At 42.6% G+C, this 24,134-nt stretch overlaps 1 protein-coding gene across 1 annotated transcript in view; it reads right to left on the bottom strand.

Moving 5' to 3' along the window:
• TRIP4 (thyroid hormone receptor interactor 4) overlaps positions 1 to 24,134 on the bottom strand; it is a 624,053-nt gene that overhangs the window by 408,719 nt on the left and 191,200 nt on the right. The window lies entirely within an intron of this gene.

Genomic DNA, 24,134 nt, shown 5'->3' with positions numbered 1-24,134 from the left:
AACTAATCCCAGCCACTGCAAACAGTGACTTGAAACAGTGGGATGATGTGCCAGGCGCGCTGCTGGAGCCCGCCTTGATATCGGCAGTCGGTCGAGCAGCGCCGCTGTGCCCATCTAGTGTCGCAGCTTGGGCTCCGATAACGCCACTGCGTATCTCGCCTACTTGGAAAAATGGGTACAGAAGGCAGCAGCCAGGAGCATGTCCCGGTATATATGATACTGTGGACTCTGAAGGGCCAAGTCACGGCTGATGGCATTTATCTTGACATGTGACACCGACCCATGCTGTAAGGCACAGTGGAGACGCAGCCTCGAAGTGACAGCGCCCTCTTATGTTAGGATCTCGGTAGAACAATGTCTCACCCAAACACATGTTCAGAGTGGACTTTTTTTGTTGTTGCAGTTTTATATAGCGGGGAGTTTAAACGATTCGCCCAAAATCACAGGGTGCTTCAGCCTCCCACCAGACTCGAACCTGGTTCCCCAGCTTGTAAGTCAGCTGCTCTAGCCGTTAAGCCACATCTTTAAATACTGAACCAAATATTTGCCTCCTAGTACATTATTCCCATTTTCCCCCTCCCCTTTGCACCCTTCTCCCCTCTGCCTTGCACCCTCTCCTCTCTGCCTTGCACCTTCTCCCCTTCCTCATTGCACCCTTCTCCCCCTCCGACATGCACCCTTTTCCCCTCCGACTTGCACCCTTCTCGCCCTCTGCCTTGCATTCTTCTCGCCCTCTGCCTTGCACCCTTCTCGCCCTCTGCCTGACACCCTTCTCGCCCTCTGCCTTGCACCCTTCTCGCCCTCTGCCTTGCACCCTTCTCGCCCTCTGCCTTGCACCCTTCTCACCCTCTGCCTTGCACCCTTCTCGTCCTCTACCTTGCACCCTTCTCGGCCTCCCCCTTGCAACCTTCTCAGCCTCCCTCTTGCACCCTTCTCAGCCTCCCTCTTGCACCCTTCTCCACCTCTGCCTTGTTGTGGTATGTTGTAAAGTCCGAGCCCCTCCACACTCTATCTATCTATCTATCGCACTCACTCTATCTATCGCACTCTATCTATCGCCCTCACTCTATCTATTACCCTCACTCTATCTATCTCCCCTATCTATCTATCTACCTCCCTCACTCTATCGCCCTCACTCTATCTATCGCCCTCACTCTATCTATCGCCCTCACTCTATCTATCGCACTCACTCTATCTATCGCACTCTATCGCACTCACTCTATCTATCACACTCTGTCGCCCTCACTCTATCCATCTATCGCCCTCACTCTATCTATCTATCGCCCTCACTCTATCTATCGCCCTCACTCTATCTATCTATCGCTATCTATCTATCGCCTCTATCTATCGCTATCTATCTATCGCTATCTATCTATCGCTATCTATCTATCGCTATCACTCTATCTATTGCCCTCACTCTATCTATTGCCCTCACTCTATCTATTGCCCTCACTCTATCTATCGCACTCACGCTATCTATCTATCGCACCACCACAGCATCACTCAGCACCACCACAGCATCACTCAGGGGCACCACAACATCACTATGTGCTACCACAGCATCACTTAACGCCACAGCATCACTCGTCGCCACCACAACATCACTCAGTGCCACCACAGCATCAATCTGTGCAACCATTCAACAACAACTGGTTCAAATATGTTCTCTCAATGTTTCAAGATTTATTACAAATGTCACAAAAAGATGTTAATATTTCACTTCTGTTCTTGGATTTTCGCCACAATAAAATACACTGAACATAACCTCCACAAAAGTTATTTACAAAAGTTTAAGCTATTGCCATTTTAAATTACAATACATTTTATTTAAGTATTATTTAAAAAAATTAAAAGCCATTGTTATTTGTAATATCAACACATCTAAGTCACGTAAATACAACACATATTGCATTACAAATGCTATAGGTGTCACATTTTCGAAAGTTAAAACTATTGGCATTGTAAATTAAAAAGCTATTAATTTCGCTATTTTCAAAAACAACACATAAATAAAAAATGTGTCATTTACAATACCAATAGCTCAAACTTTCCTAATGCGAGACCTATTGCATTGCAAATGCTTGTTAACTTAGTTGGCTACACACATATGAGGACTGACACATTTTCCATTCATGGTCGGATGTGACTTTATCTCAATAGCCAATACTGATGTGGGCAGATCACACTCCTCGCTGCTCTCCTTGACAATGAAGAGAAGTATCCAAGCGGTCTGGGAGTGTCTAGGCCTTAAAAGACTCCTGGACAATGCAGGGGCGTAACACAGGCCCCCGCAGCCCACGCGGTGCAGGGGGGCCCCTAGCTCCAATCGGCACTGAACTCTGGCCGGGAGAGCTCCTGATTGAGCCCGGAGGGGTCCCCCCTAAGTACCGTGCAGGGAGGCCCCCTCACTTTTCGTTACGCCAGTGGGAGAATGAATTGATAGGGATGCTCTCACCTTAGATTCTATTTGCATATTCATTTTCATTATGGTATTGAAAACTAATTATCAGGTTTACTTAAATAAATACATCACATTTATTATCCATACTTCTTGGTTATGTTTCTCTTCATGTTGAGACAAGCATCAGCATGATCAGGCAAACAGCCAATATGTGTTTCGCCCTGTATTGGCACAATGGGCCAGAAACTTTTTCAATACTTCAAAACCGTATATGGCACGAACCCTGGGTGGTGAGTTGGGTTCTTCTGCAGGTGCTCACTTTGAGCAGAGGGAGTACATGGTATGGCTTCCCTTATTAAGTGTCTTATGTGTTGATCTAGACCACAAGCTAGATCACCTGAGTGCATCTCAGGACCATAGTGACAAGACAAACAACAGACCGAGGTTATTTTCTGAAATGGTACTACTGAACATAAGACACTTAATGAGGAACAGCATACACTTTACTTCCCCTGCTCAATGCGAGCACAAGACCTCACATTACATCACTAATGAAACGTTAAATTACATCACTGATGACATCATGCAAGCATTGTGGCAGGGTCCTATAGGGTTTGTGTACTCAAAGTAACTCAACATGCTCTACCTTTGGCCAATTTGCTTTCAGCAATCATGTGATAATAATGGACATAACGTTTGACAACATGCTAGACACATAGCATATCTGTCAAGTCACCTACATTTCGTGGATGTAACCCTCTTTTTACTGATATTCACCCAACTAACAAACAAAATGTCTCCATAGAGTTTAATGTGATCACCCCCTTTTAAACATCAAAAACACGTAAAAAATAGTTTGTACTCTATCCACCTTAATGTGATCACTCTTCACAAGACCTGCAATTTTAAGTCAAAAGCTAGACAGGTATGCATTTGCCACCGATATAGACACCTTCTGCCAGGCCCTTTGGACAATCCAGTGTAGTCTAGTAAAATACAGTACATGCATTCCTGAGAAACACAATAGTATACAACTTCAGAGCCAATCTTGCAATCCTAGTGCGAATCAAACCACCTTCAGGTGGGTCACCTCAACATTCTGCCTTATTTAACAATCTGCAATTACTCAAATCTTCAGAAAAGTTCTGGAAATAACTGCTGTAATACAGCCCACAAGGAGAGCATCGGGGGGAGGGTACAGGGAGGAATGAGGCAATATCACAGGAATTCCACACTTACTACAAAGCCCACTAAAGGAGTAAACTAACAGTTGACCACATACTCATCACTGACTACCTAGAGGACATAGCAATACCCTGGACTAAGGGAGGGGTGAGATCCTACTTAAAGGAACCCATAGATGTACAAGAGATCATACTTGCCATTGAACGCCTAGGAGGTGGGAAGGCCTCTGAGGCTGATGGATTAAAAAAAGAATTCTACAAGGCATTCGAAGCAACTCTTGCACCCAGGAATCGATTGAGACAGGCCTTCTACCCTCCATTGTATGAGAAGCACTGATTACTGATGTCCTAAAGCCTGGCAAACATGGCATGGTTTGCAGATCATACCAATCGCTATCATTAGTAAATTTTGGCAACAAAATATTAGCCAAGATAGTGGAAAATCATCTTAACCCACCAGTGAAAAACTAGATGCTGCTGGAGCAACCAGGCTTCATCCCCTGCAGGTCCAAGCTCAAAAGCTTCAACTGGGAATCAGCTCAAACATCATGGACCTCAATAAATTGCTATAGATGTCCCTAACATTATTGGTCCGCATTAACAGATGAACTTCACAACCATTTTCAATTCATGGGAGCACCAGTCAGGGATGCACTTTCTTGCCACAAATTTTTCTCCTTCCATAGAGCCACTGGCAGCATGGTTGAGGGAATTGCCCCTCCATCATGGCATTACACTCTCGTGTAAGCTTATTCTTTTATAACTATACTGCAACAACATACTGCTTTTTATTAAAAACCATGAGACCACCTTAACTCTATAATTGCTGAAAAAAAGATTTGGATCTGTATCAGGTATACACATGAAATGGTCAAAATCCGAAATTTTTCATATTACGGAAACCTCACCAAAACCAAGGGGTGAGCATGTGTTATGATGGTGCCAAACATCAGTTAGGTACTGTGGAATTTTCATAAATAGGGATGAACAAACAATACTACAAGACAATTATGGCCCTGCAAGGATACAGCTCAGCAAACAGGTTGAAAGCTGGATCACAATGGCGCTTTCCAAGCTGGCCGCATCGTCTTAATTAAAATGATGGTACTACCTAAATATCTCTTTTTATTCAATAATAAACAATCTCTCTAAATCGATCTTTTTTGCTAAGTTATGCTCTCTACCCATTAGATTAGCATGGGGAAGATGCAACCCCAGGATGAAATGGGACAGGTTTACAGTGCCATTTGGCCACGGAGGTGCGTACCTGTGCTAGACAGATATTACCATGCTGTACAAATTACACAGACTTCCGGGGAAGGGCACCCCATTTATGAACAGTAAGAGACTGGATAATAGAGGAAGTCCTCTGCAATAACTTCAATGTACATATGTCTTGACCAATGCAACTGGTCCAAACAGTCCCCCGCACGAATTGGTCCTTATGGAGCATGGGCAGGACAGATGCAGGGCAGATTCATTCTAAAGATTTATCACTCCTTAATAATCCAACTCTACCTCCCATGAACTAGACTGAAGAGGGCAGACCTGATGAAATTGGATACAATTTATTGAGTCAGTAAATTAGTGACCCTCAAGCAATTTAGAGAAAGGAGAGAAATGATGGCCATCAACAATTTTGACTTCTTTACAATCTGACACGAAATATCCACTAGATGGTCACAATTCCCTGACAAACCCATGGAGTTTCTCCTCGTCACTCATATGCTTTGAAACCCCGGAAGTAGAGTTTGGTTCTCCATGCTCTACAAGTTATGCACAAACTCTCATTCAAGAATTGATAAGCAACTCGCTTGACAGATGGGAACAACACATAGGGGAGAATATCAGTGCGACGTATCAGATGTTTTGCAGTAACCAAACTAAGAGGGCATCCATTATTATTATTTATTATTAAGCTTGTATAGCCCAACATCAAATGGGGTTTCCTGGCCTTGAAGCCAGATGGAGTGCAGCCAGGATATGCATCTAGAACAACCAGGTCTTCAGATGTTTCAGAAAAGCAGACAGTGAAGCACACCTCATTCCAGGGCTTGGGGCCCACATAAGTAAAAGGGTCCCCCCCCCCATGCGGGTCCATTTCACTCTGGAAACCGAACATAGTGCTAGATCACTAGATCGCAGGACACGAGTTGGTTGATGTAATCTCACCATACCATGAAGATAATGAGGGTCGGCTCCTGATCTGGCTCTCTGCACAGAGCCTTGAATTGAATCATTTTCTCAACCCTCAACCAATGCAACTCGCTCAACAGAGAGGAGGCTAATGCACTTTTGGGGAGCCTATAGAGCAGTCTGGCTGCCAGGTTTTGGACCACTTGCATCCTTCCCATAGAGGCTTTGTCAATTCCTAAATAAAGGACATTGCCATATCCTAATTTAAAAAGGATGAGGGCCTGAACAATTGTCCTTTGGGTTGGAAATGGTAGAAGCCAGAGGATTTTTCGCATGCATTTGAACACGGCAAAACAGGTTGGGGTCAATTTCACATCCTGTGGCTTCATGGACAGCTGGTCGTCCAAAAGCAAGCCAAGATTCTTCACCATTTGGGCAGGGGCACGGAGAGCACACAGGTTTCCAAGCCAATGCTGTGGACCCCATATTAACTGATTTTTTCCGAACACCAAAACCTCATTTTTTTTTGCCATTACATTTTAACGAGTTTTTGTTCATCCATATGCGGAATTGGTTCAGGCAGAAGTTTTTTTTTTTGTGTCGTCCGCATAGGAAAACAAAGTCAGACCAAAGCTTTCACCCCGATCCGCCAGAGGGCGTACATAGATATTAAATGAGGTCGAACTTAAGGCTGAGCACTGTGGAACCTCTCAGGTGAAGGCAAAATGGGTAGAGGTGGTATTCACAGAAAAAATCTGGAAGGTTCTATAACTCAAAAAAGATGCAATCCACGAGAAGGCTGTACCTTGTAAGGCCAAATTGGCCAGTCTTTCCAACAGCGTTGCAAGTGACACAGAATAAGAGGCAGGGTTGAGATCTAGTAGAATGAGCTCTGCAATCTCACCCTCATCCAGGAGCAGTCTAAGATGTGCTGTGACTTCTACGAAGGCGGGTTTGGTACTATGACCTGCTCTAAACCTGGACTGTGAGGGGTGGAGTAGGTTAGGAGTCTCCCAAAAAGTAGAGAGTTGTTTGTTGACATGCTTTTCCACATATTTGGCCATGATGGGGAGCCTGGAGATTGGCCTGTAATTGGACCAGTTTGAGGGATACAGATTGGGTTTTTTCAGAAAGGGCAGCCCCAAAGCAAATCTTCAAGCCTGAGGTATGTAGCCCTCCTGTAGTGATGAATTGAGATTTCCCACCAGTAAACTGAGAATGTCTGTGTCCAAGATATTTAACTTAGCTGGGGGAAGAGGATCCAAGGGGGAGCCTGATCTTATACACTGTACCTAAGATCTAAATGATTGTAACTATCAAAATCCCAGGCATTGCGCTACTGATTATCTGAATTATTTGATACAGGGATGGAAGCGGTGTATAGGCTGATCAGAGTCGCGGCAATGGAATTGGAGGGCAACATGTTGGAACAGGCCTTAGAAACAGCTGGTTCTTCTGCTTTTAACCCCATTGAATATTCAGGACCTTTTTCAGTTTTTCACACTGACACTATGAGAGGATAGGCGAAGGAGCTGCTTTGTTAGGGTCAGAAAGTTCTTACACTACCCTAAAAAGCATAGTTTTGAGCTGAATTGAATTATTTGAATAGAAGGAGGCTCCAGCGGCTTGCAAAGTCTAAGGTACTTTTTCATAGGCTGTTTATATTTGAAATTTGGTGTTGTCACTATATGAGCAATGCCCGCCTCTCTAGACCCTTACATTTCGTTTTCTCTGTCAAATTGCCTCAGTTAACCAATAGGTGGGAGGGTGGGTCCGGCTAGCCGGGTAAGTTTGGGAGGCAGGGCAATATCTAAAAAGTCCTGCAGCCAGGCATCAATTCTAGACTGGTCAAGCTCAACAGCCTGACCTGAATTAGGCATCGTATTCCTCCATTGATAGTTGAAATTTGCAATATCTATACTAATTATATTAATTATACAGCTTTGATTCCATCATGATAGTTTCAGGTGTGCCATAGTATTAACATGAATACAGAATATTAGCACTCTAGTCCTTCATTAGTTCACTGTGTGAAGTTGCAGAAGAACACTGGGTAGTCAATTGACAGCTGCCGCTGCTGTTGGAAGTACATGTTTTACTCAGAATATCTGACATTCTTCGAACTTGGCTGAGAAAGATAGTGTGAACTTAAAGAAAATGTGCTCTCATTCTAGCTTTTATATCCTCTGGGAGGCTATCATAAGAGAAAACAGTCTTCTTTCAAACATGGTATGTCAAATCCCAGCAGAGGGTAGGCATTTTTCACAGGGTAATCAGTATAGTGCTATCAGCAAATAATTTATTTAATATGGGCTTCTTTTTGTCCCCATAAAAACCTGGCATTCACAAGTATGCACTTTCAATTTGGCCCATGCCCCTGGGTCCTGAATGGCTGCCACATGTTGTGGCAAGCCAATCAAGGGTGATGCTTTTGGGAACCCTGCTCATCTTGCCCCCTTATATATTTGTTTGGTTCATTTTCAGGGCGCATGGACCATGTCCTTGAGTCTTATAATGGTTGCCTCAATATACTGTTTAGGTTTTGGCCAATCAAAGCATATCTGGACACCAACAGCCCAGATATTACCATCCTTTTAAAATGTACAAAGGTATACACATTTATAGCTGGCTAAGCAAAATACTCTCTCTCCTAAGAAAGCCTAACAAGGATTGTCACAGGGCAACTATTCTATACCCACTTTTGTCACAGGGGGTTAACCCCAAAACCCTTGCCTACTTCAGCAATCTACGAGAATCCATGTAACAAAATCTTTCTCTGTAGTCCTTCATATAGAGTAATAACAACCCATCATTAAAGGGATTGATGTTAACATGGTGCTTTTCACATTAAATAAGACAGGCCTTCTGCCTTTACTGTAAGGGTTCATAACAGATTAGGTCTACAGTCATTATTATTTATGTGTTGCCATGACTAACTCAGCCCTGCTGTGCAGAATTATACGCTTCCCTACAAGACAAAAGGTGCAATACAAGCTCTCTTCAGTGGAAACAAACAACTTCAGTCCAATTAACATATGCGCTACTGTCCACCAACGTGTGGGTGGAGGCTAAGCCCTCTCTGTGGTACTCCGGAAAGCTCTTTTATAGGTTGATCACAGAAAGTCTGGCAACAGATGCGGTGTAAAGCCCGACCTAAAAACGAAGGTCATAAACAAACTAATCCAAAACACAATATAAAAGGTAATACACACTATAGACCATGCGCCATTCTAGTTAATACATAAAAAAAAATACAGAGAAACACAAAAAAAATAGTGGCAAAAGATGAAGCCATCAAACAATACCACCAGAAAGAACAAGAACATGCAGTATTGAAGTTTAGGAAATAGACTAAAGCTACAGAGAAGATTAGTTTATCTCCCAGTTCAGGGCTACTGGTGGTCAGTTACTAAAAAATAAGAATTTGTTGGAAGCAAGGGCACCAACAGATTCCAGGTCAAGAGGTTCTCTCTTGGGGATTAGACCTAAATGATATGGGGAGGGGGCATATGGCATTCTTACCCATAAGAACAATTAGTGCAAGAGTCCACAAGACAAAGGACACAGACTGGGACCACTTGGGGTCTTCTTGACCCAGTTAGCACTATAGCCAAGCAGATGCTGGACATCTGCACACAAAAGCAGGGGCAAAGTGTTCAAGAACAAAAAAGTAAGTATACAGAGGGAGTTGGGTACCAAAACGAACATCAATGGGTTCTTCTTCCTCTTTCTTAGACAAAACCAGGCTGTACGCCCCCAATCGCTGCAGTCGAAACACTGGGAGCAGATATTACAAGAGAAAGGGCGTTTCCTCTCTGTCACAACTGGTGCTATTTCGGAGAAGGGACCCACCTCCATCTTGGAAACCTCAGAGGTAAAGGTTTTTGTTAAGGTTTTCCTGCATTGCCCCCTTGATTGTGCTCATCACTGGCCCGATAGAAAGCACCAGCCATTTCAATTGTGGTATTCAAAGTTAGCTTGTCATGTTGCTTGACCCATTTTTGAATGGTAAGAGGAAGGGCATTTACAAATTGTTCTCAACAGATGTTATCACCTATCTGTATTTTGAGGCCTCAATGGGTTCCGAGCAACTTACCCCCCCCCCCCCAAAAAAAGAGTGGAGGAATTATTTACTGGTATGCCCCTTTCCTGGTCGATTCAACTTCTATAAATGTTTTCATCTATCCCTACCTGCTCTAAAATTGGCTCTTTCGATACTGTTATGGGATACTCCCAGCGAGAACTGCAGATTGGTGGGCTGCTTGTATGTCTCCCATGAGGAGTGGCAGAAGGTAAATTTCCCAATTTCTCAGAGGGCCAGTGTGCTCCCTATGCAATCCTTTCAAAAATACAAAAAACAATCACGGTCTTCGCTTGCAGTACATTTTTGTAAGACCACCGGGGGGTTGGGAGGGGCATAGGTGTTCTCAGGAGGCTGATCTAGTAGGTCTACTAATTTGCAAATTGGGACGAATTTGCAATACCCCTTAAGTCGATTGTTCTGCTTGAATATGAATATTTGTCTGAATTTTCTCTCTATCCTTCTTGGGCTGCTTCGACGTATCTCTCTAGAGCCCATTATAATTTGTTCTAGCCCTTAGTCAGTTGGTGAGCAAGGGCTTCCATTCAATGCCTTTTGCATTAATCCTCCTTCTTGTACCACTTGTGGCGAGGGGGGAAACCTAGAGCATTTATTTGATTTGCTTTATTACTCAGGTCAATAGAAAGTGTCAGAAAAAAAGATAATGAGTAACTGAGAACCCCTTGGATAAAGAGAAAACTACTTTTTCCATCCCTTTCTGGAAGTTTTTCTGTGATGCTTCTTTTCCAATGAGTATTTCCTTTGTTCTCTTTTTATTCTAGGTGAATGGAGCAGGTGGTATTCTCCCTTTCATCGCCTGCCTTTTGCCAAAACCCTCAGCATAAAACAAGGTATCAATGAAAAAAAGTAAAATTAAAAAAAAGGAGTTTTCTGCACCCCACTTCCTATAAACTCAATATTTATATTTCTCCTTTTTCTTCGCCTAAAATAAGGAAAGCTATATGTATTGCCTTCTCTACTTCTTTTCCTTGTATTTCTCTTTTAGTATCATTTTATTTTTCTCTATTTTGTACCCTTTTACTTTTCTTTTAGTGCTGGTTTCTTTTCTTAAATTGTTTGCATTGATGGCACCCTTTTGCCCCAAGGATTAGTTCTGGGAGCATTTTTTAGCTTCCCACCCTCACTCCAGGTTATTTGTTTTTGCCAATGTCCACCCAGGTATGCACTTTGGCAGCCACAACACTCTTGTGGGCAGTGGTGGGTCTGGAACAGAAAAAGGGCAGGTCACTTCTGGTGCCTACTCTCCATTTCAGATGGGGCTTTTGAAAAGCTTGCATGCAGTCTTTTTTGAGTCTTTGGGATTGCCTGGGTCTGTGGTGGTTATACATTTGTGTTCTGCTCCCGGTTTCTTCTTGTAAGTCTACAACACTGTTCTCTCCTTCTGCTAATTCAGTCTTGCTTTTGGATTCCACTGTGATTCCTCACAGTCTGTCAAGTCCCTCATGAGCATGCTGTCTTTCGTATCCAAGTTCCTCCTCAACCCAAAAGAGAGTTATGGTCAACCATTTGTAGTCGGTCTTGTCTATTGTTCTCCCCTGTGTCCCTTTTAGTTTTCAACCCTGCTGCCGTTCTTCAGTCTGTCTTTCCTTTTCGATCTAGTTTTTTTCCTGTTTTCAGCAGTTTGTGGATCGCAACACGGGATATGGGTAGATGTCCTAGATACGTTTCTTTTAAAACAGTTTAAGTGGAGTTATGGTTGTGAATTAAAACAAAAAAACACAGACATTCACAATTTATCTTTAGGATCGCAATCCATAATAGGCGCAACAGCCATGCAAACAATCTGCACACCACATGCAATGCTATGCTGCATGAAACATGTCACACAGAACCCAAAGTAAAAAAACCTTTTTATGGCAAGTTCTGTGCAGATTTGTCATACAGCAGGAAAGATATTAGGAAAAACAAAAATGCCTTTTTATTGGAAACTCCTAACATAACCATTACTACAGAAGCATTATTGCCACCTCTGCAATAAGTGTATATATATGTGTGTGTGTGTATGTATGTGTATGTGTATATGTATATGTATATGTATACGACGGCAACGCTGTAGTTATAGTTAGGTTTGAGTTTCCATTGAAAAATCAGTTTTGGGTTTCCTTATAAATTTGACAGTTTGACAAGTCTGCCGAAAACTTACAATCAAACAGCAAAACTGACTACATTTTGGTTTGTCAAGTTTCATGTAAATTGTCAATCAGAAAAAACATGAAGAGGCAAGGAGTCAAAAAATAAGCCTGTCCTATTTTAGCTCCCAAAGGAAAGTTTTCCCTTCAGAAAAAATCTACCGAACAGAATGACACCAAACCTTGCATGCCACGAGACATTTACTCAAAGCAGGGCCTTTATTTGGTTAGGTGAAAATCTGTTGGGTATCTTTTGAGGAATTAGCTTTACAAAACGGTGTCTGGTGAACTTTAAAAGATTGCGTTCTACAGATTTCTTTACCCTCAGTTAGCGGACAGTTTGCAAACTGCCTTCTGAACCTACAAGATAAAGGAGTCTTTTCTCCAAAAATTCTTAGCAAGGACTCATGGTCTCTTGATGGGCTCCCTTTCAAGTTGAAAAACAGGTCCACAAAACCTTTTCGGATACTGCAGGGTTTGAAGACTCAAAACAGCGTCTGAAACTACAAGACACATTTAAGCAGCAATTAAAAATGTATAAAGCATGAATACATCAAGATATTTATGGAAAGATCCATAAAGATAAACTGAAAGTGTAAATCTACACTTAGGTGTAATGCCTCAATTTGTTTTGCTAATCATCATTGATGAGTGGGGACTTACATGTGAGTATTCTTTTCAGTGTGGGGTGTACATTTACAAGTATCTTTTCATCCAAATATCCCTCTTGGAAAACGTAGGGCAATTTAATAAAGTTTATTTAAAAAATATATTTGTTAATGTAAAATTCAAATGTAAAATAATTTTAACTAAGTAATATTAACCTGGAACTAATCAAATAAGTTACATCACATTAACATCTAAAATTAAATGTGTATTAAATAAAATAATCTAAATATATTACATTTATTAATATAAATGTTAACCCATAATTAAAATAAATACCCACTGTCACGGACATTTGTTTTTTTTAATTAATTCGTAGTAAACTTAGTTTAATCTACTTTAAAATAAACTCAGTTTAATTTACTTGCTGTTAAAATTAAGTGTATTATTAAATTACAAAATTATAGAATTCATTACTTATACTGAATATTTTAATCACTAACTATATAGCTACATATTAAATGCAGAACAAATTAATTGTTTTAACATGAATTCCTAGAGGCCTTTTTTGACACAATTATGGCTGTGTATAGAAAGAAGTGTATTCTGTGAACTTCAATGACTCTTTTGTGGGCTTGTGGTTAACATTTGCATGTCCCTCCCAACCCCCGTCTGAATGTTCCCATTTTTAAGGAATTAACCCCTATTTTCCCACAACTCCCCTGTACGAGGGACTCCTCCTACATTTACTACAAAATACTATATAAGTGTGTGCGGCTAGAGGGTGGAGGTAGCGTGGGATATCTTGGCACAAAAAGGAAGGGAGAAGCAGAGGAGGAGTTTTCTATCCGTAAGTTTGTGTACTGGATTATGTAGTAAGTAGTACTACTGTAATACTACTTTATTATTTTTTAAACATATTTAATTGAGTTTTACATCATCTTCAAACAGCAACCACGTTTGTGAAATAATTTGCCGTAAAATAAAGCCAGTCTATCCATGCTTTCTGAAAACCTCCATATCAGAATACCCCAAACTTCCCACCCTTCCCTCCTACCACTGAGTCGTGCTAAAAAAATCTGTACATCGGGTAGTGAAGTCTTATCTATATTCGCTCCATTGTTATTTATTTATTTATAACATTTTATATAGCGCGAACTAGACCCGTCAGGGTATCAGAGCGCTTTGCAAGAGGGGAGGAGAGGACACATCAGTAAAAGACAGTAATAAAGAACATAAGATATAAACATAGGAGAGTATCAAATCTGGAGCGCTAAACTCTTTCAGCAACCAGACGGGGGAGGACGTGAACAGCAAAAGGAGAGTTCAACAAGTAAGTTCACTCAATAGCTCGTGTGGAGACGGCTATTAGTCTAACCACTTAGACATTAGGAATGATTTCACTTCTGATTTGAAGGAGGTGGAAGAGTGGATCAGAGGGATTTCCTTCGGCAGAGAGTTTCAGAGTTTCGGTGCGCTGCCAGAGAAAGCTCTATAGCAGGGTTTTTTTTCTAGCAGAAAATCTGTGGTTTCAGCAGCATGGGCTGTTGCTTCGCGATATCCTACAGCCGTCCGATGGTTCCAATTTTTGAGCAAGGTAACTTGGGGTGTTGAAATGTAAAGCTTTGTGCAGGGCCGGCTCTAGGCTCACGGAGGCCCCAAGCAGGGAGTGTAGGTAGGGGGCCCGAGGCCGCCAAATCCCTGCCAGGAAAGCCACGCAAATATGTATCTAAGGATATATATTGGCGTGGCGGCCCCTGGGGTTTGGCGGCCCTGTGCAGGTGCACAGCTTGCACATGCCTTAGGCCGGCCCTGCTTTGTGGGTCATGCAAGCGATTTTTGGATGAATTTGTGCTTCATACGGGAGCCAGTTTAATGATCTCAGGTCAAGGGAGAGGTGATTATTTCTTTTCATTCCGGTGAGGAGTCTGGCCGCCGCGTTAAGGGAGGCCCGTAGGGGGGCCAGCTTGTGATACATTCAGATATTAGGAAGATCCTGTGTGTACATCCAGTGGGGGAGTCATTGGGGTTCCTGGTGTAAGGAATCTGGTCGTGCTTGCATCCACAGTTCTAGGAAGGGTCTAGGGATCCCCCTGTGGATGTCGTTTGTGATGGCACGTCTTGGTCTTTCAAGGCATCCACTAGTGCTTCTCAAGCTCAGGCTGTGTCAAGCGAGCCTCTGCCCCATTTAGCTTGCCTCAACAGTACCCCACCTTCATATCCCGCCCGTCTCTCAAGTACCCTACGCCAGGTGGCAGCACGGTGACCCTCGAGGGCCTTTCATTGTCAGCCAATTTCCATCTTTGCAAGTATAAAGATCAAATCCTGAAATCTACTTGTGACCTTAGTCATGAATGTGTGTGGAAACTAGCTCATAAAGCATTGTCCCACGGAGCAGGAACCCTCTCTTGTGATGACATCAGTAACCTCCGTCATTATCTCTTCCCAGTAATCAGTCAGGGAGGGGCAGCTCCACAGCATGTACATAAGTTCTACCCCGACCTCCCCACATCCAGGGTAAGGCACTCCAGCCATGTTGAAGTATCTATTTATCCGCACTGGGGCTAATAAGCCCGGAGTATGATATAGAAATTGATCAATTTGAATCAGGCATTGCTAGAGACCTTTGGTACCTTTTCCAGGAGGGTCTTCCATTTGCCTTCAGGTACAGGAATCCCCAGGTCATTCTCTCAACATGTCCTCAGGGATTCTAGGGGTCGAAGCAAGTCTTTACCTAAAGCTCTATATACTCCTTTGACTGTGCCTGATGACAAAACAATATATTGACAACTTATAAAAGGCAGCGGTTATGACATGTCGGTCCCCCAGTGCTTGAGGATTTCGGTCGTCACTGAACCTGTGGAGTAGGAAGTGACCATGTGGTAAATCAAATTCAGAGCGAAAGTGCTCAAACAGTAGGTGCTGTTCAGCACGGAACAAGTCACCAACTTTCAATGCTCCCATATTCGTTCAATCCTCGATTCCTCCCCAGTTACCGCCACAGGGGCAGTATTGCTAGTAGAATCATGGGTATGTTGGGCGAGTATGGCACTTGCGTCTTCTGTAAGCATCAATTCCGGCAAATATGCATTACTAAAAAATCATGGGTGTCGCTATCTAATGGACGCCCCGGTCCCAGCAACACCTGATAATGTCTGAAACTTTAGGACAAACTGCCCCATTGCCCATTCAGGAGTTTGCCTGCTCGCCATCCACTGTGTGAAGCACTGAAGTACGACTTGAACTCTGGTACAGCCATCCCACCCTCATGTCCCGGTCGCTGCAACGCTGATAGTGCCACCTTTCAGTGGCCAGATCCCCAAATGAATGTAGTGGCCAGCAAATTAGCTCCCGAAATAGAGCTTGGGGGATACACACCTGTAGCACCGCAAAGTAATATCACAATTGAGGGAGTGTGACTATCTTAAGCAGTGCTACTCGCCCCACTACTAAGCGTCTTCCATAAATCAGTACTCGTTTTGAGTGCCCTAATAGCTATTCCTACATTCTCATCCAAGAGATCAGACTGTTCGTGAAACATTTTGACACCCAGATATGATAGGCATCGGGGTTAGCACTGTAACATCTCTAGACCCTCAGGGGGGTTGCGATTGGCCACGTTAGGGAACAGCCATGACTTTTGCCAATTGACCTTTAGTCCACATAGCACGCCAAACTCCTATAGCGGGGCCCTGGCCCCTACCAAATCTATTGTCAATGTTTCAAAGGAATGTTAAGCGATTGTCCACATGTAAGGCAAGGCTGTGATGATGATTGCCAATCTGAGGGCCCTGATATTGGTCTCATAGCTAGCTAGAGGTTCTATGGCCAATGCAAAATGTAAGGGCAACAGGGGAAATCCCTGCTTTGTCCCGCGCCCCACATTATAGCTCTCAGAGATGGTTTGGCCTGTGCGAACGTTGGCTATGGGGTCTGGGTATAGCAGCCTAGTCCAGGCCAAGAATCTGCATCTTAACTGTAGTCCATTACACCATATAGAAAATCCCACTCCAAGGTGTCAAAGGCTTTTTTTATATGCACAGCAAATACAGCTGTTTCCCTATGGGCATCTTTATCAGCCTTCATCAGAGTCAAAAGGCGCCTAATGATGAGCGCCGTGTTGCAGCCAGGAATAAACCCTGCTTGAGCAGGGTGTACTAGCTGGTCATGAGTGGAAGGAGTTTGGTAGCCAGAACCATGCTGAGGATCTTGTCGATATTGAACATCGAAAATGGTCATCAGACTTTGCAGTCGTGAGCAGGTCTCCCCGGCTTCTACAGTGGCACCACCAACACCTCTCGGGTGGAGTACCATAACACTACTTTATGAACTTCCAAAAGCCGTTTGTGAATCAGGCCTTTGGTGGTGAGGATTACGGTCAAATTGTTATGTAGTATATGGTTTTATCACAAACTCCTGACATTCCCAGCAATGAGGATGTAACTTTTCCTCAAGTGCACAAACTTGGAGCAGTCAGCAGACTTAAAAAAAAATATTAGAAAAATTCTGAGGTTCTCATTGGTAGAAACTTTACATATCATTAAATATAAAGTGTTGGTGTTTCACACCAAATGCCAGGTTCATCATTCTGTAGAGCAGGAGATCTTAGTGGTTACTACTGTAAGTCACTGCTCTATTCCCAATCTCAGCCCTGTCTGTACTGTAGAGACGATAGAGGGATAAACTCAAAAGGACTCCATAAATGGAGAGTTTTCCACTAATTTCCCTGGAAAAAAATCAAATGCAAGGAGAGTACACCACAATCAGATGTTGCGTAGTGGACACTCCTTTTGAAACTTTTACGAAGAGAAGATCTCAAGTTGAATCACGAAAAGGAGTATTAAAAGTCCACCATAAAGAACAGAAAACCTCCCACAAACAGCAGCTAATCAGGACATAGAAACAACACAAAAGGTTTCTAAATAGGAGCTGCAAGAAGCAAACGAGGAAAACAAACCCCATTTTGGCATTTTCACAATTTATTGTATGGACAGCAAAATAAATATGTGGTGCAGACTACAAAGTTCCAGGAATGGGATTGAAAAGATAGAAAGGCACTACAAAAATGCTATGGCTGTTTTCTACTACAGTTGCACCAGAGTTAATTTAAAATAACACAATAAATGCAACTAAGAAAAAAAAATTAAATACAAACCAAACCAAAAATTGGTTCTTTGAGAACCACCCACAAAATACGAAAAAAGAATGTGTATCGATTTGCTCATATAGCCTGGAAGCCTACCTGCAGCGCGTTGGGCGCATGGCCTCAACAAAGGCCTGACCCCACAGTGTACCCCTGATGGTAACAGCTTTAGCCGGGGGATTACTGGTGTTAATAATATCTGAATGGGTTATAGCTTAAAAAATCCAAACATTTACTGATAAAGATATTGTTAAAAGTAAGTTATGGTTAGGTTAGTCATTACATGTATAGTTATAAACTACTCTGAAATTAAAAAATAATACAGTTATTGTTATGAATCAAACCTAAAACCTCTCAAATTTGCCAGCTAAGGTTGACTCCATAAATGACACAACCACCATGCAAATCTTATCTCAAATCTCACAATAGTTACATCCATAAGTAGGAGCAACTGACAGCATATCATCAAATAACATCTCATTTTCAAAGAAATGGCCATTTAATCAACATGCCCTCTGACTTTCTGCGCTTGTCTAGACTGAACAAAGGTTGATAAATTGTTTACTACTAGCTCCTACCCAAAAACTGAACATGCCCACAGGGCACCTGAAGGGAAACAGTTAAAATACAAACACTGGCCCAAGGCTGGGTTGCTAGGATACATCAATTAAACAAAAATAAAAAAAGGACAGCTCTATCAGCAAGAAGACATTGAAAGTGGATATTTGGTGATAAACTCACTGAAAAATCATGGCAATTATTTTGCGCTCTAACGTCAACCACTTCGATAAAGCACATAAGCAGCTACAGTTCAAGCTTATCCAACTTTTTTATTTTAACACCAGATTGCATAAAATCAGTTTTGTGGTGGACCATACCTGCTATATATCCAAGTCTCCAAAGACTGACTTTATTCACCTGGCATGACTTTGATCTTAAATCCAATATTTCTGGCAGAAGGCTTCGCTGTAATTTCATACATTTTAGAATATACTATGCAGTCCCCTCCGCTGTTGGCCCTAGTTTGCTATGTTGCTGAGCTCCCTAAACATATTAAGTCTTTATCTTTAATTATCTTTATTCGGCAAATTGATCACCATAAAAGAATACATATACAATATACATTACCAATTCTCCAAGACAATTATTAAAATATGAATAAAAGAAGGAGGTGCACCACAGTCACTAAGTTGCTACCAGCGGATACAACATCAGACCGTAGGTCACCCCGAATGCAGTTTCAGTAGGCGGGAGCGCGTCGTCCACGCACTGCCCAAAAATTTTGCCACCCCGCAAATCACGGTGGAAGATGAAGAGTCCGTAGAAAGTACACGTAGTGCCTGGCTGTGGCACCTCAATCCCAGTCCCCTGCAGACAGGTTTCAACCAAAATTTTCGCGCCCCTTTGTAAGCTGGACAGGCAAAGAATAGGTGGGCCACAGACTCCTTTGGTGCTACACAGCCAGGGCATGAGCGCAGGGGGGCACCAGAGTTTGACCATCTCACAGTGAAATCATGCACCGGGAGCGTCCCATATCGCAATTTTAGGTATAGCGCTCGATCTAGAGGTTTAGTTATCAGGTCAAGGAAGGGCTCCAATTTTCTCACACTTTTAAATAACAAAAATTGGTCCGTGAGTGAGCCCCCATCCGTGGCCCTCAGCGCATTACTCTGTACCCAATCCCAATACAGCTTTTTGATCACTTCCTTGGGTGGCGGTGATTGAGACTCCCATGCATCTCTTAGCCCCAGGTTAAGAGCCAAGTCTTTCAATTTATTCAGCCATCCTATTTTTTTCCCCGTGTCCAGTAGAAGAAGATCGTCCAACCCTTCAGCATATTTTGCAAGCTCCTCAGTTCTTCTTAGACGGGTCCAAAAGAGCAACGGGCGTAACCTTACCAAGTCCTTTAGTGCTCTTCTACCCAGATCTATTCTCAGGGGAATCAATGGGGTGGAGATAGGAAGAGCCACCACCTTCCTTAGAAAATTGTTTTCCGCTTTCGATAGCTCAGAAACATTTTCAAACCCCCAGAGTTCGGAGCCATATAGTGCCGCCGGGAGAATCTGACCCTCATAAATGGCCATGGAGACAGGTTTGCTACTTGATTCACGGAGCTCCCTCAAAGTCACCCCAGATACTTTTTGGTGACTGAGTAACATTTTTGCCAAGTGGTCCCTCCAGGTCATGCGACTGTTTATCCGGACACCAAGATAGTCAAAAGACTCAACCAACTCCAGAGGGACACCATTGAGCAGGAAGTTATTTTTGAATCTTTTGGAGGGGGAGAGTGCCATCAATTTAGTTTTCGAGGTATTGATGGTTAAGCCTCGACTGGTACAGAAGGAGCTAAACCGGTTCAAGAGTTTTTGCAAACCCACTGGGGATTTGGAGATTAATATGGTATCGTCGGCGAAGAGTAAGGTGGGGATTCTTTCCCCCGCCAGGGATGGGGCATCCGCCTCCTCCCCCTTCAGATGGTCCACCACTCCATTCACAAATAGGGAGAAGAGGGTCGGAGCCATGACACAGCCCTGGCGTACTCCTCTCCTCACAGGAACCCTATCTGTTAACTGGCCCTGTGATCCCCATCTGACCCTCGCGTAATTCCCCTCGTGGAGCTTTACAATTAGGTTCAGAATTTTAAGTTAATATTAAGTGCTTAGCTATGCTGCTACTCCTAACTAACGAAACAATACAATTGCCAGTGCTGAGAACCTAAATTTGAAACACTTGATCTAAGAAATGGTTGTCATGAATGTAACATGGAAACCTGCAACATATACATTTTTATTGCTTCTTTTTCAAATGTTATTTAAATTTTTAACACATACTTGTTTTGTGCATGGAAATACAAACACCCTATGTACATTTATATACAGAGATGAGAAGTTAATATAAACAACAAATTACACACGCTGTCAACTTCAAGCACTCTTGGCCGTACATTCATACTGCTACTCATACATATACATACACATACTGATCCCGGTGTCAACGATACTATACAAAAACATAAATAAATCCTGTTTTTTGGTCAATAAACAGTTCTTTGTGAAGTTCAAAGAAAAAGCAACAATCTTCTTGCTATTTACAAATATAATTGTGGGTCAAGTGTTTCAAAGTGACCGGGATCGGGTTGGTCGACGCGTTTCAAACCCTGCTAATGCCAGGGTTCTCCTCAGGACCAAAGTTTACTAAAAAGAACAGAAGAAAACATCACTTTAGAATTCTAATCTGTGCTAAGAGACTTATGCCACACCCTATCCGACACCTTGCTCCCCTCAGCCTACCTCCATTCTTGGGTCAAGGCTCCAAATCCGAAAAGGTAAGAAAGTTGTATTCCAACACAGAGATCAGGGAGGAGCTGGAAGAAGACACATACATACACTGTTTATAGACTCCAGATTCAGACCATATAAGTTCTACACACACTTACTGCATACGTTATTGTTAGGCTTACCCGTTTTGTGTGCGGGTTTTTATTGAATTTGGTCGGTTTCCTTCTCTTTGCAGCCCCGCTGTCTTGAATCCGTCTCGTCGAATCAGCGTTTGTTTGTTAGTTCGCTGTCGGCGAAAAACAAATAGCGTGTAACCACTCGTATTCCGGCTCAATACTTAGGCTGTCCGAACTATGCTAGATTATTCCCCCCTTACCGCTGATGGTCACGGTTGCGCTCCTCACAGTCAACTTGCTCCAGCTCCTTCAGTCGCTTGAATGTTGTGATGATTGCGAGTGTTACTTCCTGTAGGTATAGCGGCGCCCCAAGGAATCCTGGGAATTGTAGTCTTATGGATGCCATAAGTGGAAAACAGTTAGAAATGTGGGGGTGGTTGGAAACTGATCAGTGTGCCCAAGTGCAGGAAGTTTATGAACTAGGTTTATATATTTCTGAAATCTCGTTGAGTCCACTTACTGCTGTATCAAATTTCATTATTAACAGCGCTTCTCGCTGGCAAAGTCTTGCATCCAAATCACCTCCTCGTGGGTCTCTCTCAATTTTGGATAAGACTGTCCATTTTAAATCGTTTTTTTCATGATTCTTGCCCACCCAATGGTTGACTAAGGGGGCATTTCCGACTCCTCTGCGAATTCTTGATTTATGCTGCGTTATTCTTTGTCTCACTTCTTGGGTTGTTTTCCCTATGTATAACATGGGACAGGGGCAAACGATAGCATACACCACATTTCTTGTCTTACAGTTGGTGAAGGTTTCATGCTTCCAATTGATGTTTTCAAAGGAAAAAACTGAATTTTCAATTGTTTCATCGCAGCATTTGCAAGTCCCACATTTATGATGTCCAGTTGTCGGAGGTAACCCAAATAGGCTTCTCAATGTAGGCACGTTTTCGATTGGAAGGGCTGCCCTCACGATATGGTTAGCCACACTTTTCTCCTTCTTGTAGGCGAATAAAGGGGGGGCTGCAAAGTCCTCATGTAAATCTTTGAGTAAGTGCCAATTTGATGTTATTAGTTTTTTGTGTTGGTTAGCTGCTGGGCAAAAGGTTGAAACACATACCAGTCTTTTTAGGTCAGGTTTGACCTTCCTCTCCAACAATGTTTCACGTGGCGTCCATCAGGCTCTTTTGAGAGAGTTTTTAAGAAGTTTTTTAGGGTAACTTCTTTGAAGAAGACGTTCCTTTAGTTGGCCAGCATGTTCAAAATATTCCTCTTTCTTTGAGCAATTTCTGCTAATCCTTAGAAATTGCCCAAACGGTAGGTTCTGTCTCAGGCCCCGTGGATGATTACTTGTGAAGTGCAAGGCTTTATTCCTATCCGTTGCTTTGCGAAATAAGGTGGTACTAAGGCCCCCTTCATATGGCTCAACTTTGACATCCAAAAATGTGATGGATTTATTTGATGCCGTGCAGCTGAATTTAATGTCATTTGTCCTTGAATTCAGCCAACCAACAAAATTGTTGAGATCTACTCCTAACTAAACATTAAGTTGCCATGTCCTGGCTCTAAGGATATTCTCCTACAGTTGAAGCTTGGCTATAGCATGAAGTAAAATGAATCTAGACAAATATCCCCACCCCAATTCTGCCTCGCAGGGAGCAATCTTGACTTGGAGCACCATTGGAAATGGGAGAATCATTGTTTTCAACGGTGCCCCACAGCTAATGCCAAGCACAGCAGAGGGTGACCTGTCAGCCCCCAACCACTGACGAGGCAATATATCATTCACATTTTGCTTCCCCCCAACACGGTACATAAGGGACAATGGGTCAGCCCACTTTCCCCATTGCTCTGCTATTGTATTTACTTTTGCTTCCACCTATTAAAGCCTACAGCAGAAGCACTGGATCAGCCCACTTCAGTCGGTGGCTAACATCTGAGTGAAGGTATTCTATCTTTTCAAAAGGAACACATTTCACAAAGTAGTTCCCTTCATTGCTACAGACTACTATGTGCATTCTTATAATAAAAATTTATTTTTATTTGTCTTATGCGTTTTGCTAGTTGCAATGATACTTTTCTCTCTTTTTGTTACATTTTTGTCCTCCTTTAGCTTCTTTGGAGAAATTACTTACATTAGAGAGTGGTGAAAGAAAAGTCATCAGTTTCATTGTATTGAGAAAACTGGTTTTCTCTCTGCCTTCTTTAGTATACTCACTCGCACAGCATTATATTCTCAATTTCAGCTCATCACACAAACAGCATTCATTTCTACGAGTGCCCCTGTTTTCTACAAAGGGCACAGTATTTAAGGAGGAAAGTATACAATGGTGAACAGAGAAGGGCTCTTGTTGGATGGCTGATTCCCAGGCCCTAACCCAAAGAATGGAGCTCTGAGAAAGGTTCTGGTACTGCGACAACATCTGAGGAAAAGGATAATAGAACAGAAATTATTTTTCAGTCGGTGGAGTTGCATCAGACGAGGACTTGTCTTGCAGTGATACTGAAGAACATGGCTATGGCAATCTATTTGCAAGCACAATCTGTGCATCTGAGAGACGGTGGCAGGGTAGCCCAATCTGAAGTGCAGGCAGATACTTCCTCAACCAAAACAAAAGTGCTCACTTGGCAGCCTCCTAATGAAATTCAGGCACAAAACATCTTCATAAATTGCAGATGCAGGAAGCACAGTCAATACTGCTATTTTTTGTCTCCTTTCATTTGCTTCTTTTTCTGGATGATGCCTTCCTTGACAAAACTGCATGTCAAATTGTTCCTGAGGGAGCATGGAGGCTCACTAGAAGCTCATTCTAGGGCACACCAGTGGACTCCCACTTCACTTCAGAAATGGGAACAATTTCTGGGCTTTATACTCAACAAGGAAATAGTGTACAAACTAATAGCACAATCGTACTAGTCTATTTGTATGGTTTGGGCAACACCTAGTATCGCACCAGTCATGATCACAGACAGGTTTTTGATTCTGAAGCGCATGGTTTATTTCAGTTATAACTCTACAGCACTCTCCCGGAACCA

This window comes from Lissotriton helveticus, chromosome 3_2, assembly GCF_964261635.1.
Source record: "Lissotriton helveticus chromosome 3_2, aLisHel1.1, whole genome shotgun sequence".
Taxonomy (NCBI): domain Eukaryota; kingdom Metazoa; phylum Chordata; class Amphibia; order Caudata; family Salamandridae; genus Lissotriton; species Lissotriton helveticus.
The sequence above is the reverse complement of the archived record's forward strand: the minus strand, read 5'-3'. Positions and strand labels throughout refer to the sequence as shown.